This window comes from Balaenoptera physalus (assembly GCF_965194825.1).
Source record: "Balaenoptera physalus genome assembly, chromosome: 13".
Classification (NCBI taxonomy): Eukaryota; Metazoa; Chordata; class Mammalia; order Artiodactyla; family Balaenopteridae; genus Balaenoptera; species Balaenoptera physalus.
The window spans coordinates 46,895,439-46,911,315 of NC_138892.1; the positions used below are offsets into that span (position 1 = coordinate 46,895,439).

The following is a 15,877-nucleotide window of genomic DNA, read 5'->3' on the forward strand; positions in this document are numbered from 1 at the left end:
AGGACAATCCCTTTGAGAATACATTGTGAGATCTTTCTATGGTTTTGTAATTTGGTAGCTAAGTTTCCCTATCAATCTGTAGTATCCATTTACGTGGGCATAAGCAAGAACCTATTTTATACCGTATAACAATACAGACATTTTCAACTGTTAAATATTTTCTTTAAGAATTATAAGAATGGTTTGTCAGGAACACATCTGATGCTTTTTATGATACTATTTCAAAAGAACTTGAGTAACTATCCTCCTAAGAATAATAAGGATAACATGCAAACAAAGGAAACATGCATACATGGCATGGTTTCGAGTCATTGTGACTATTTCTTTCTCTTATTCCTCCCAGGACACCCATCAAAACAGCAAAAGCAAAGCCAATGGAAAGTATTTTTTATTTCTTTTTAACAAAGATGTAATTAGTAGACCAGCTCACATGAACAAAGTAAAGTGGAAATTTAAGGCTAATTAGGGCACAAGTTCTGTTTTCACTGAATTAGCAGAATAATTAATGACTGCTAGTTAAATGAAATATTTTCAGCCCTTTTCTTATACATAGTTTTTATGTATTTAATCATACTGTACTTAAAATTTTATATTTCTTATTTTTTCACTTATATCATAAGCTATTTTTCTATTGCTTCTTAATCATTCTCACAAAATTATATAATAATCTAACTAGAGGATACGTCATGTCTTACATTGTCTATCTTATTGAATATTTAATTTGCTTCTAATTTTTTACTGCTGAAAATAATGCTGCTTTGTGTAGTTTTATAAATCTCTCATATTTATAATTGTTTAGGATGAATTCCTAAGGGTGTACCCATTAAAGTTACACATTAACTAATTTGTTTCAAAAACATTTGGATCAGTTTATACCTCCCACAGAAATTATATGAGATTATTCCTTTCATCACACCCTTGCTAGGATGCTAGCATTAGAAAACAAAATCTCCAAGTCAGTTTGCATGGAAAAGTGGATATTTCACTGAAGTGTGGTTAAATAGTTGCCTATATGTTTATTATTGAGCCCTATTTACACTTTTGTGAACTATTACACATTTATACATTGAGCATTTTCCTTATTTGTATGAGCCTTTAGCTAATAAAGAAATTACTCTTGATCTATGATATTGGCATCAAATATTTCCCCCCAGTTGGTTGTACCTTCTTTTCTGTTTCTTTGTGTTTTGCCTTATTCATTCTTTTTTTTTTTTGAATTTTATTTTTTTTATTTTTTTATACAGCAGGTTCTTATTTGTTATCCATTTTATACATATTAGTGTATATATGTCAATCCCAATCTCCCAGTTCATCACCCCCCCTCCGCCATTTTCCCCCCTTGGTGTCCATAGCCTTATTCATTCTTAATCTCAGTAAGCATCTACTGAGCACTTAAGTTTTGTTAGGCTCAGTACTGGAAGCTGAGGATTCAATTTTAAACAAAGACAGACGCAATCCGTGCTCTCTTGTAGCTTCTACAGCATATCAGGAATAACGGAAAATTAAACAAACAGTTATCAAAAATATATGATATGTGCTAGATTAGGGAATCAGATAACAGGGAGCTATTGGTGTTCTTTACAGGCCATCTAACTCAACAGAGAGATCAAGGAATTGTAGCTGGATAAAGAGGTGGAAATGGGAGAATGGAGCCAGCAGATGAGACTGGAAAGGGCAGAAGAAGGTAAAGTTGGAGGGTTTTAAGCCATGTTAAGGAGTTTGGCTTTTATTACAAGGACTATGGGAGGTAATTTAATGGTTGTTCAGTAGAAGAGAAACATGACGATACTTATTTTAGAAAGATCATTCTGGCTGCTGTGTGGAGAATGGCTTAAAGGAGAGCAAGCCTGGACGCAGACCTGGTGGAATAACACAGATAAGGGCCAGTGATGGCCTGGATGGGCATTGTATCAGTGAACACATTCCAGAAGTATTTAGGGGATAGAATCCAAAGGACCTGGGAATGAGATGTGGGCAGCAAAGGGAGATGGCAGACTCCCAGACTTCTGACTTGAGTAGCTAAAGTGAAGGTGCCATTTTTTGCAGAAACTAGCTGGCAGGAAGGAATCAGTTATAGATTTTTAAATGCTGTATATTCATATAATAACATTCTTGGCAATTTGTTATTATGTCATGCTAATTAATTCATTGCCATCTTTATTTTAAGTAAATTTTTGAATTTCTTTTGGCCTTAGTTAAATGGAGATTTGCGATTTGCTTTAGGAGAGAAATTTCAGTCATTCTAAATAACAAGAAGTTAGGTTATCCATTGGGATTCCCCAGATGGATGAAAAACGGTTGGGTCTAGTTATGCAATTCTAACAGCCCTAAAGTGAGTTTCAAGATTTAGTTGATAATCATGAGAAAGATGTTTTAAAAGAACAAACAATTACTTATTATCTCCAAGGGATACACGTAAATAGATGACAGAGATGATTTTAAATGTTGCCAGTTTGAAACATCTTTACTATCTTTTAAACATAGTGACCCCTAGCAGATAAATGAGTTTATGTTCCATTCTTACACATCTTTCGAATTAGGTGGAAGAGAATATATGTATGCATAAGATGTTAGCCTCTTTGTTAGAGGGGAGAAAGTTTCTTTCTTGGAGGGCATGTTTCTCTCCATTTTTTTTTTTGGAGGGGAAAAGTAAGTGCAGAAAGCAAAGAACCCGGGCAATTCTGAAAAGTATGGTTAACAAAATAAGACATAAATGATCTTGGCAAAAGGTTCTGGAACACAAAACTTTTATTATAGTTATACACTAGTGTCTTTTGGGCTCACCTACAAGTACTAAAAATTTTGTTTGCTAAACAGTAGTTGGGAACATTTCTTGTACTTTATAACTTTCTTAATGGATCATTTGGAAGCTAAATAAATTCCTGCTGGGAGTATCATGTTCTCAGGTACACTAGACCCTCAAGCATACCGTATGCTTCTGAAACTGGTTGTGATAACTTTAAACTCCAACAGTAGTAAACTAGCTCGATCATTTCTCCCCCTCCCTCTCTCTCGCTCTCTTTCTCTTTCTCTCTGTAATCATGTAGTCTTGTAGAATACTGCTATGGTTTAATTTTATGTCCCACAAACATCCTCATTAAATAATAATTTAATATTCCTTGGATTTAATATTCAGCCTGTTTTCAGTCTGTGCTTTCATAAAAGCAAACAAATGGCTTTGGAAAGGGCATAGAGCATGCCAGTGAATGTGGGTGACTGGCAGGGTTCTTATTGCCTGACCATAGCCCACAGTGAAACATTTCTCTAAAAAAATTATTTGGTCTGTCCTGTCAAAACTAGAAAAGGCTTATATACGAAGCATTTGTTTTCCATCACATGGACAGCCCAGATTACCGGCTGGCTAAAGTAATTACGTGACTAGTACGTCTGGTTTGAAGGCTGCATGGTCAAACCAGAAATCATGTCTTAAAGACAGGAAATTGAATTGTATTTATTAACCTGATTTTTAATATATATTATATTCATTTATACTATACAAATTTATATTATATACATACATAATATATATGAATATATTTTCATAATATATATGTTGCAACTAATTTTCTGAACACTAAGGTTCTTTGAAGCTCTTAGTTTTCTTTCTGTTTAACTGTAAAATAATGCAACAGTGGGTTTCCCCAGTTTTTTCAGCTTAACTCAACTCAATAGGCAATGGGCAATAAGCCATGGGCAATCCATTCTGCAGAGTATAGTGAGGTCTTCTAACATGGTACAAAACGGACTTCTGATTTTTAGAAGAACAAAGTTTGTCCCTAGTTTCTCCCTGGTGATAAGCAATTGTGAATAGTACCATGACTTCTTGAGCCAAATGACTTGTTCATTATGTTTCCGGGGTTGGGGTAGGATAGAGTGGTGGGGAGGAACCTTGTCTCATGTGCAATTGGCTCCTGTTGAATTAGTTTTTAATTTAGCAATATAACTGATTTTAATCTTTCTTGGAATTTTGCTTCTTTATGTTATTTCAGTGCTTAGACTGAAAACAGCACACTATTCTGGTGACCTTTTGGGAAGTGATAGAAAACTCATGATAGAATCTATTCTCAGCAACTTTGTAATCAGAATTGTGATAGTGTCATTGATGGTTTGAAGCTTCTAAGTTTGTGTTTGCATCCAAACAGTTATCTTCCCTACCTTTATGTATATGATTTCATAATTGAACTGTAAATACTGTGGAGAGGGAGCTTTTTGCACTTAAGGTAGTTGAGGTGGGAAACAGGCATGTTGTCAAGAAACAGAAACTCGAAATGATTGTTTGTGTAGTTAAAAGGTTACCAACCAAAGATAGGCAAGACAAAAACCCTTTTTATTAATCAATACTAACCAGAATTCTGGATCCCAAGAGAAAGGATCTTTGGGATATGTGAAGAAGGACAAAACAGTTTCTCTTTCTAATTTTGGATTAACAAAACAAAATTTTGAAGCACGTGAAATTTAATTTTGACATTGCCTCACCTTGCTTTCTATAGCCCTTTCCTGCCATCTAGTCTCAATCCTTAGTACTTCTATGTTACCCTCAGTGCTCCACTGCAACATGCTATTAATATTTGATCCCTTTCCCCCCCAGCAATGGCTCCATATGCCATGGTTATCTGCCTTCCTTTATCCCCAATCCTGAGCCCAATTCACTCAACCCATGATTAAGAGGAAAGCAACTGGGTCAAGCAAATCATTCTAAAATGTAATTGGAAGATAGTAACCTTCAAAATGGTATTTACAGTTTAAAGAGAAGGTGATTTTCTAACCTGAATGAATCTAGGATTAATGTCATTCCGATGAGGAAAACAGTTAGGGTCAGCTCCCCTAAGCTGGTTTTATTTATTTTTTTCTCCACTTTTTCCCATAAGGTATTTAAAAGCCACAGATTTTTTTTTCATAATGGCTCCAAAGCAGTAGTTGAGGGGGATTCTGGTTCAGAAGGTAGGGCACGGGTGGGATAGTCATTCCTATGTATGGGTGAAATATATGGTATGTGTTTGTAAGTATGGCAACTGTATGTAAGTATGACATCATACATCATAACAGAGTAAAGGGGAAAGCTGTTTACCAAATCAGAAACCCCTACAAAGAGGTTTAAGTTTAACTGATTTGTTACATAAGTATTTTATATACTACAGCATGCTTATAAAATAATAAAGCATGATACGTTTGATTAAAACTCAACATAAAAGCTATCTCTTTGTATGTGCAATTAATCCAACATGTTTCAGTGGGGGAGAGGGTGCTATGATTCTCTTTCTTCTATCCCCTTTTCTACTCTGTTGAAAGCTGGATCACATATTTAATCATTTTTTAGTCACGTTGAATGACCCGGAAGTAATGCCACATCACGTCCCAAGCTCCCCAAGTCAGTAAATATTACCTTAAGATCAAAGAATTAGTTTAACAGCGATGGAACATACCAACCCCCTGACACCAACTTCAGTTGTGCCTGGTAGCAGTAAAGCAAATTCAATCTTGTTTATATAAGGAGAAAGACTGGAAATCAAGAGATGTGATGGATGGTTATAGAAGAATTGGCTAGAAACTACATTTCTCTCTATAAGACTTCTCACAATATGCAGGTTTTTCTTGGCTCGGAGGAGATTCTGCAGGCAGTAACACCCAACGCTTTCCAGTAATGATAATGGGAAAATCATAAGGTTCAAATTAATTTTAAAACTTTTCTGAGAGTGTTTAAGATTGCTAACAATTTTTCTCCTAGCAAAACACATGACAAACATTAAAAAAAATAGAATGAATGTATATAGAGTTCCCTATATAATAGCCTTATTCATAGGTAATGTAGGAAGTTCAATGTTTCCCACCAAAAATATTTTTCTTCTGGCTTCCTCAGGGCTGGAAAATCCACTATTAAAGATTTATAGTTTTGGCTTAAGCTTTTTGGTTATTCCTGTTGTCTTCTTTCAAAGACTAAATGCATCTAAGTGGGAAAATTTGTGAAGGGTCATGGCTTTAGGGAATCTAAATCTATATTCATTTATTCATTAAGTCAGCAAAAAGCTACTGAACACCTCCTGTGTGTCAGGTATACCACGAGCACTGAGGATGGAAGAATAAGGGAAGGTTCCTGCCCTCACAATGCAAATGGTCTTTTGATCCTTAGCTTGAGCTGCACTAAAATCATGCATTTCCAAGTGTCAGTGATATGAACTTTCTTTTGGTCCATCAGTCCCTCTAGCTCAGTATATCTGTGATGAAACATATCATCTTTTCTTACAAATTGGCCATACTTTCTGCCTTTCTCAATTTCATCAGTGTTACCACCTTTCCCAGGCAATGGAACTTTTCCTGACAACTCAACTCCACATTAATCTTTCCCTTCTCAAAACTCCACTGCATTAAACTCAAAATCACATAGATTAGCACTCAACTGTTCTCTAATTATTCAATGCATGATCAATTTGCTTCTCAGCTGTTATAAAATGCTTAAAGGCAAGGATTTCTTTTATATCATCTAAACCAGAGGTTCTTCAAATATAGACCTCATAACAAGCCGCCCAGATGAATGTGATTAAGCTAAAGTTTGAGAACCTTTGCTCCAGACCACTGTCTCAAATTTTAATGTGTTTACAAATCACTTGGAGATAATGTTAAAATGCAGGTTTCAATTTAGTTGGTCTGAGATTCTGCATTTCTAACAGGGTTGCAGGTAATACTGATGCTTTAGGAGATAGTCTGAAGATCAAAGAAACAATGCCTGTAGTCCCAAGTACAGAGTTTGATCCATGGGGAGATGTCCAACAAATATTTAGAGATTTCAATCAAAATTACTCTAGTGTGAATTAGTTTATACAACTGATTGAAAAAGTGCATACACAACTGAGAGAAAATAACATTAAGAAGGATAAGGAGAGCAAAGGAAGACAAAATTTACTTATGTAACAATTTTACCCAAAGACTTACCTGAACCCCTAATTTGAAACACTTGTAAAGTTTTATTTTGTTTTCTAATTTCTTGTATAACTTTTTTCTAAATATCCTTGTACTCATAGGCAAATATACAAATCTTATCTTTGAAAAAAAGTATATTTACAGGATTTACCACAATGCCAGTCACTTAATTTGACATAAGCTTATTAAATTGAATTTCCTTAAGCAGACCCTTCCTTTTAGGTACAGGAAAAAAGTTATCTTTTTCAGAAAAATTTTAAAGCATAGCACTAAAAATTATAGAATATCTGCAGTATATGTTCTTGAAACAATTGAAAAATGTTCTAAACACTGCCTTTAGCAGAATGTAGTAGTTGAACGGCAAATGGAAGAGAAGAAAATACATATTCTTTTTTTTTTTTAAACTGTGATTATTTAACAATTGTTGGTGATTCTTTTTTTTTTTTTTTAATTTATTTATTTATGACTGTGTTGGGTCTTCGTTTCTGAGCGAGGGCTTTCTCTAGTTGCGGCAAGCGGGGACCACTCTTCATCGCGGCGCGCGGGCCTCTCACTGTCGCGGCCTCTCTTGTTGCGGAGCACAGGTTCCAGACGTGCAGGCTCAGTAATTGTGGCTCACGGGCCCAGTTGCTCTGCGGCATGTGGGATCTTCCTAGACCAGGGCCCGAACCCGTGTCCCCTGCATTGGCAGGCAGATTCTCAACCACTGCACCACCAGGGAAGCCCGAAAATACATATTCTGAAAGAACAAACATGATTCATCATTAAGGCTTTTCAGGGATACACGAATGAAATAATGAACATCAGTGTCCTGGCCCTGATGGGTTTTATATTAAACTATGACAACAGTATCCTTGGTTTTCTGCTATTTCAGAATTACGCTTTCTTAGCACAAAACACTGTCAACGCCTGGTATATGGTACGTTCACCAAGCACTCAAAAGCAATTAAATGAATGGTTTGGACAAAGTCAATTTTTATACATTCCATGCACATTGAAAAAACAAGTTCAAATAAACCTCAAACAAGACAAATTTAATAATGAATGGGTTTTATATTTCATGAGACTCAAGTACAGGCAAGTAACACCTACAGCATGTTACTCTACATCTGTGGCAAAGTTGGAATAAATAGTTACTTAAATGATCCACTTCTGGCAAGATCCATCAATTTTATGACCTCCTTTGAAATTATGGCAAAAACAATGCTTTTATTACAATTTTTTTAATCATAAAGAGGAGGACAGAAGTCACACGGTTTCCCTTCAGTGACTCAGATTTGTGGAAGCCTCTCCAATATTTTCACCTCTGACTGTGGTGGGACTTGTTCACAAGGGCACAGATGAGCATTCAGTTCAGGAACCAGCTGTATGATTCAGAGAAAAAAAATAAGTGGGCTAACTTATACCCCACATCAAACCAGAATTGAATGCTTTCCAGGGTTTTAAAACATCTGGAAAATCTCTTTAATACTGTCCCTTCTTTTGGTTCTATCTTTTCACTTATTTCTATCCAAGATGGGAGGGGAAAAAAAGGCTGAAATGTCATGAGAAAGTTATATTCAGCTGAAGTTTATGTAAGAAGAACCAATGCTTTTTCCTACTTGACTTCCATTCCAATATCACATACTTAAGGGCTAGTCTTCTAAGGGTGCCAGCATTCCCCTGAACCAAAATAAGCAAACATCCAAGTACTTTGAATTCTCTTCCTCAAAATTATGTTTCATTATTCTGGGATCTTGACAGAATAAAAGAACACTGCTGAATTCTAAAAGGTTTTCACATTTATCTGTACATGCAATAATGTGGAAGAATTTATCCATTGGATTTACCTTTTTTCCATTTGAATCCTACCCTGCAAAATTTCCGACAAATCTGAATTATCCTCTGTGAAAAGAAGAGGCCATCAAAGGAAATGTTCCTCTTATTTTCCCAGAATCCCCCAATCCACAGCCTAGTCCAGAAGCTTAAAGAAACTTAGTCAAGGGAGTTCTGCTACAAGACATTGTCCCCACTGACATGGTCACGTTGTTGGAAATCACTTTGAATGAAGGCATTGAAGGCCCCCATGAAAACAAATTTTACTGCTTTTGTATGTAAGAGACCCAAACAAATTGAGACTGGAGAATTTTCCACTTTGGCCTTTACAAGTCCTTGTATCCCCACTCTCACCCCACAGCTGTTCCTTCCCATCCCCTCTTACATGTGACTTTAACCCCTAATTCTTCCTTTTTACCTCGCTCAGTAAAATCCAGCCTGCCTGAACAATGACTCTTATTCCGCAAGAACAATCCCTCCATTCCCATTTCCAAAACTAGCTGGACTTCAGCCAACCCCTTATCCTGCTAGGTCTAGCTGAACTTCAGCCTACCCCCTCCTGCTAAAGCCATGCAAAATTTTCCGTTGTCCTTCTCCAAGTAGAATGCTTCTTTGGAGCCTTCCTTCAGAGCCTTATGCTAATGGCTCTCTAGTTGATTTCTTCCACAGTTTTGCTGCTGAGATTCAGGCAGGATTGGCCCCTTTGCTGCTCAGCCCAGGCCACTTCATAGAGGAGCAAGTCCTTCTATGGACCACACCAGTTCCCAGCTCTCTTGGTGTTGAAGCACTGCCTAAGCCTTTATTCTTCCTCTTTATTCTCTTTGGTATACATCTCTTGGTTTGATTCATTCTACTAATAGAGGTTCTCATAGTCATGGTGGGGCCATAGTGACAAGGAGGTTTCGTTAGTTTGTTCAGGCCACTTGAATATAGGTTTAACATTATAAAGCCAATAGCAGTAAACATTGGAAGCTTTGGGAGTAGTTTAGAACTTTAGAGACCACCCTGGGGAACTTGGGGTATGAGTAAGACAATGCCTTTGTATGGAACCTTAGCATGAAAAGATTCAAAGATTCCAAATATTCAATGGTCAACAAAAATTTAACTGGTATGAAGAGGACTTTTAAAGACAAAAAAACCTCTAAAAGACAGCAAAGTTATAAAATTACTTCTCTTAAGGACTCCTTAGGAAAATCTAATAAAATGTGAAGGATCTAAAAATCCAAACTTAAGCTCTCTTTTTCCACTTCTGCTCCATCTTTGGATTGGCTTTCCTCCTGGCCCCCTGTATCTCAATTTCCTCCTGTCCCTGCTCTGCTCCTTCCCTCCTTCTCTTGCACCATATCTCAACCCCCTTCTCTATCCTCCACTGCCCATTCCTAAATATAGTCCTCTCACTGGAGAATATCTCCTCATAGTATCTTTTAATGTAGATGGAAATGATTCTGCAGCTTTAAACCTTGGTCAAGATCAGATTTTCATAATGTAGGAAGGGACTTTCTGATTCCTCCTAGGGAAAAATGGAAGTTAGTTGAAGATTTTAAGCATTGTCTTAGGAATTTAGAGTCTGGGCTTCCCTGATCTCTATCAGTTAGTTCATCTCTTTGTGGGAAACCAGAGATGGTAGAACTTCATTTGAAAAGCAGGATGGATTGATTACCAAAATGAAACAAACAAACAAAAAAGGGACAAATTTTAACTGTAAATGAATGTAAAAAGTATAAAAATAGGATCAGATCTCTTAGCAGCTATTCCTGAGGTATTTCCTGTCAAAATTCATTGGTGAAAAATCCAGTTATGTAAGGAGGGAGAAAAATAGATCCATCCCTGATTTCAGAAACAGCTTAACTACCACATTCTAGAATATTCTTTTCTCAATAGGAATGAAGATATCACAGCTGCCCTAACTACCTTCTTTGTTGATGGTCTTAAACCTGATGTGACAGATTTAGTTAGAAAACAGAATATAGGATGGTAGACTGCTTTCCCTCTGAATTACAAGAGCTTGGTGAGCGCTTTGAAGATACTTTGGCTCAGAAAAAAAAAAATTACAGATTAACTTAATAACTTTTCAGATTAAGCACTTAGATAAATCCAGGAACAAAAACATCTCTATGGCTAGTCTAGACAAAGATACCTGTGGATATCACAAGGAAAAAGGACCCTGAAAAACACTTGCTTTGCCTTAACTTTCATTGAAAGACAGACTCTAAAGTGACAAAGTACTAACTTTGTCTAACACAATGACTCCTCTTTGAGTAAGTAGATTCTCTGGTTTTCTAAAATTGCCCTTAAAACAAAAAGAAGAAATTTCCATGCCATCGTGAAAAAAATCTAGGATCTTCCTTTTTTGATACCAGATGTACACATTTCTACCATCAACCCAGCTTTCCATCATTCCTTCCTTGGAGTAACCAAAACATTTCAGTGGTAGGAATCTCAGATATTCCTCTCACTAATCAGCATTCTCTTCTGGGTAATGAATCTGTTGAATGAATATGGTGAATCTGTTGGAGTGAAAGCTACTTTGCTAATGTGGTGCCACTCTTAAATGTGCCGTGGCTGGACCACATCTTTCTGGAATTCTATAGAAGAGAAGAATCATTTGGTGTTGGTACAGATTGATTTTCCAGTACCCGAGCCCCTGTCTGGGATAGACTCACCTAGAGCCTTGTGTAACTTTAAAAATGCCTTTCAGAAGCTCCTATGCTTCTACTCCCCAATTACCATAGACCTTTCTTTCTGTTTGTATACAAAAGATCCAAAGACAAGCTTTGAGGGTTCTAACTCAACAGCACAATGGGTTTCAAACACCCATCACTTAAACAGCCTCTCATTTTACCCTACACCAAAAGCCTACCCTCTTTGTTTGTGTTTAGTGGCAACAGCAGCAAAGTTAACTGAGGCTTCTACTGACTTAGTCTTAAGATCTCCACTTAACCTTATGGTCCTTCATGTCATGCAGATCGTACTCTTTATTGAAAACACTCAATGCTTTTCTGTTTCTAGACTGACCTTCTATGAAATCCTCCTCTTCTCATTCACACATATTTCTATCCATTGCTATAGTCCCCAAAGCCCTCCAACTTTTTTCCTCTCTCAAAAGAAGGAAAACCTCACCACTGTCATGCACGTATTCAGGAATTTTCCTTGCCTCACTCTGATCTCCGTGAAACTCTTTTAGACAACCCAGATTTAGAACTGTTTTTGGAAGGATCCCATTTGAGAACTGAACAAAGAGGCTATCAAGCTTAGTGTGTGATTGCAGCCCACTCAGACTTATGTGAATATTGTCTTTTCCCAGAGGCAAAATCTATACAAGTTGCTGAAATTGCAGCACTTACAATTGCAGCCTGCCAGTTAAGTAGAGATGAGAGAGCAAATATCTATACATATAACAAATATGTGTGTGGAGTAATTCATGATTTTGATATGCTTTGGAAGCAGTATGGCTTCTTAATTGCATCTGGTTTTCCAATTAAACATGGCAGTCACATGAAAGTCCTATTAGATGCCTTGTTTTGCCAAAGGAATTGGCTATATTAGGGTTGAGCCCCACAGTAAAAAGCAGACTCAGGGAGCAAAGGGTAATGCTTTAGCAGGTTACTACACTAAATGAGCTGCTTTAACACCTCCAAGGTGTCCAGCAAGTCCAAGAGTCAAAGCCAAAACTGACTCCTAACTATTGGCATCAGGTCTTGAGTTAACGCCAATATTAAGCATTTGATTCTGAAAAAGTGTATTGAAAAAAGTCAAATTGTTTTCTTCTCCCAGAAAGCTATAGTGGCACCAAGATGATCTCTTGGTCTGCCCCAAGATGCTGAAATGAATCTTCTCAAAAAGTGTTACATGTTGTGACCCACTATGGAAAGGCAAATTTAAAAACCATCAAAAATAAACGTTGGTAGGGACATTTCAATAAGATCTCAGAGTACATCTCTGACATATTTCCCATCTGTCAAACCTACCATCTTGAGAGAATTGTAAAGCTGAGGCATAAAGACAAGCCAAAACCTTGAGGACCTTTTGGAAATCTATCTACAAATGGACTTCATTCAGTTACTCACTTCATGTGGTTATGAATATGTCCTTACTAATGTGTTTTGTGTTTCCTGGTCTTCTAGAAGTCTTTCATTGCCATAAAGCAACTCCTTTGATAGTAGCAAAGAAACTTTTAGACTTTGTTTTTTCCACTTGGCAATACCCACCTATTTATCTAGTGATTGAGGTACTAACTGAGACTTGTAAAGCTATCTGAAGAACTTTAGTTGCCAAGGCCAAAGGCTTTGCCCCTAGTTCTCATGGCCATTAGGGCCAGTCTAACAGGAACTCATAGACTGTCCCCATATGAACTTGTCACTAGACGCCCATTGCCTATAGGGTTCTCACCCCCTCTCTTGACTGCTCTTTTACAGTCCAACATGGCAAATACTGTAGAAAATGAATGCAGCATATTCAAGTTCATAATCAAAGGTCCAAGCAGCTTCTCTCAATCATAAAGCACAGGAACCCCTGCATGACCTTCAGCCTGAAGTCTTGGATTACAGGAAACAACAACAACATAAGACTCTTCTCAAACTTCATTGGGAAGGATCATATCAAGTGTTGTTAGCCATAAACACTGCAGTAAAACTCTAGGGAATCAACCCTTGGATCCTTGTTTCCAGTAAAAAAGTTATCATACATTTATTTCCTAGACTTCTATATCAACAGGAGATCCAAAACAGAATCCCTTGGAATCTTCCAGAAGACGACATCAAGAAGGTGATAGCTTTTCCAAGATCTTTGGACAAAGCAGCAGGCTGCTCAAAATGGATAGCTTCTATCCAAGATCTTCAGTTCAAGACCTTCTGTACCCTAAAAATAACAAACTACCACATCCTTCTTCATCTCCTTTTCATAACCATCTTAAACTTGAGATTCTTAAACTTTCCATAGTTTTATTTCTCTGGATAAATCAGGAGGATGAACAAGTATTACACAAACCTATTTAGGTCAAACATCCCTTCACTAAAGACTCAGGGTGGAGATGGGATTTGTTTTCCTGGATAATCCCAGATGAGGCAGGATCTTGGCTAAGAGGCATTGTCCAAAGCCTTCTAATGATTCTCATGTCAATACTTGGCTCCACAGTCATTTGCTATATTCTCTCTAGAATTTTAAATACTTCAGCCACTCACTTGACAAATGATAAAATTCAATCACAAAAGCAAAATTTACCAGGAAGACAGGAAAAAGAGGTACAATGTTAAGAAAAGCCCCAATGGCATCATTACCAATGAGTCTGTGACTATAACTGCCTCAAGTGATATAGACCTAGAAAACTGAACAAATCAAGATTTGGTTGAATGAGACTCAGTCTCTCCACTGACCTAGAGGAAGGACTGTGAGAATTTTCCACTGTGGCCTTCTTATGTCCTGGTCTCCTTTAGCTGTTACTCTGTACCCCTCTTATGCATAACTTTAGCTCCTGTTTGTCTTCATCCTTCTTGAGAACATCCAGACTGCCCAAAGAATGGCTGCTAATCCATAAGAATAATCCCGCTTCTTCCCATCTGAATTCTGCATTGGGGAGTCTGGGAAAATATCGCAAATAAACCCAGGCACAGCTTTGCATGAGGTAGTAACCATCCTGGAGAATCATGTTTGGAACAGAAGGTATTTGAGGCTGTGACATAGAGACCTCAAAAAGAAGTAGCTTTATAGAACAAAGAAGCTCTTATCTCTTTCTCATAACAGCCTTGGATTTAACAGTCCAGGTTTGGCCATGTCTCTGATCCATGTAGACATTTAGAGATATACCGTCTTGTTGGTCCATTATCCCCTAGAGCGTAGCAGAAGCTGGTCACAGGCACTAGCTTTTAGACTGTAGGAAGGGGAAGAAGCTGCATAGGAACACATGTCCTGTGTCTTAAGGCCTAAACACAGGGGCACATACCTCTTCTACTCACATTCAGTTGGTGAGAAGATGGGCAAACGTTCACATCTAGCTGCAGGAAGGTCTAAGGAATGTGTACTAGCTGAGCAGTCATGTGCTTAATTTTATATCTCTCTATCTATCTATCCATCTATCTATCCATCTATTTATCCACCTCTCCCTCTCTCTCTCTTTCTCTCTCTGAGTGTCTATAAGTCTCTTCCTAGATTTGATTTCCAATGGCCTAAAGAGTTATGGGAGCAGAGCAGATTTCTAATATAGATAAAATGTTAAGTATGTCAGGCACCAATAGCTGCCTACCCAGTATCTATTTTCTTTCCATCCTTTTGAAGAGAACTCGAATTCTCCCAACTAAAGACAATTACTGGACACATTCTCTTGTAGTCCAAGGGTTCAAGGTGGTTATATGACACTATCTGGCCAATGAGATATAAATGATACATTTCTGGGGGGCTTTTTCTTCCTCTTTTTCCTTTATCCTTCTTTCTGCCTACTACACAGATGTACCGATGTGCCGCTTGGAGCAGTAACAGCCATCTTAGAACCATAAAACAACCAGAGTGAGGATGAAAGTGAAAATGTCGATGATGGTAGACCTGAAAGATGGGTTCTCGATGGCTCATTGGGTCATAAAACTACTTATGTGAACCACGTAAACCTTTTTGCGTTTAAGCCAATATATGGCAGACCCTCTAATATTGGCAGTTGAATGGGTTTCTAAGAAATGGAGAGGGTGAGCAAAGGGAGAGAGAGAAATTGAGAGAGAGAGAAAAGAGCTTCCTTTCTGCTCCTGCCAGCTTCCTGAATATATATATATATCTGTCTGTTTGTTTTTTACCTAGACTGGGGAGAGAAGAGAGGGGGGAGGAGTGATAAAAGCATAGATATCGGTAAGCCTATGATGGACATTTTCCATTTTACCCCACAGATCCACTTCCCATCCTTCATCCTGCCTGGTGCCCTGGGTGGCTGTCCATATGGAATGCATCGACAATTTCCTTTCCCTCCATTCTTCCATTGGGTTTGACTAGTAGAAGACATTGGCAAGAGATCTGGAGAGCAGGAGGAAAGTAAGGTCAGGATATTTATTCCTTCGTCTTCCCAGCTGTGCTCCTCAACTAAAGGCCACAGATCCTCTCAGATGGCCTTCTCCCCACAACTCACTTTCTTGGTTCCTGTAACCACTTCCTCCCCTCATTCATTCAGGCT

General features: G+C 37.7%; 1 protein-coding gene across 2 annotated transcripts in view; it reads left to right on the top strand.

Moving 5' to 3' along the window:
• The window catches only part of TSPAN8 (tetraspanin 8), a 273,586-nt gene that overhangs the window by 161,256 nt on the left and 96,453 nt on the right, over positions 1 to 15,877 (top strand). Inside the window, exon 2 of one of the 2 annotated variants that reach the window (XM_082419084.1) lies at positions 15,597 to 15,743. The exons of the other annotated variant lie outside the window; for it this stretch is intronic. The gene's annotated coding sequence lies outside the window, so the exon portion shown is untranslated. The remainder of the gene's footprint in view (positions 1 to 15,596; positions 15,744 to 15,877) is intronic. 2 annotated transcript variants of the gene reach the window in all.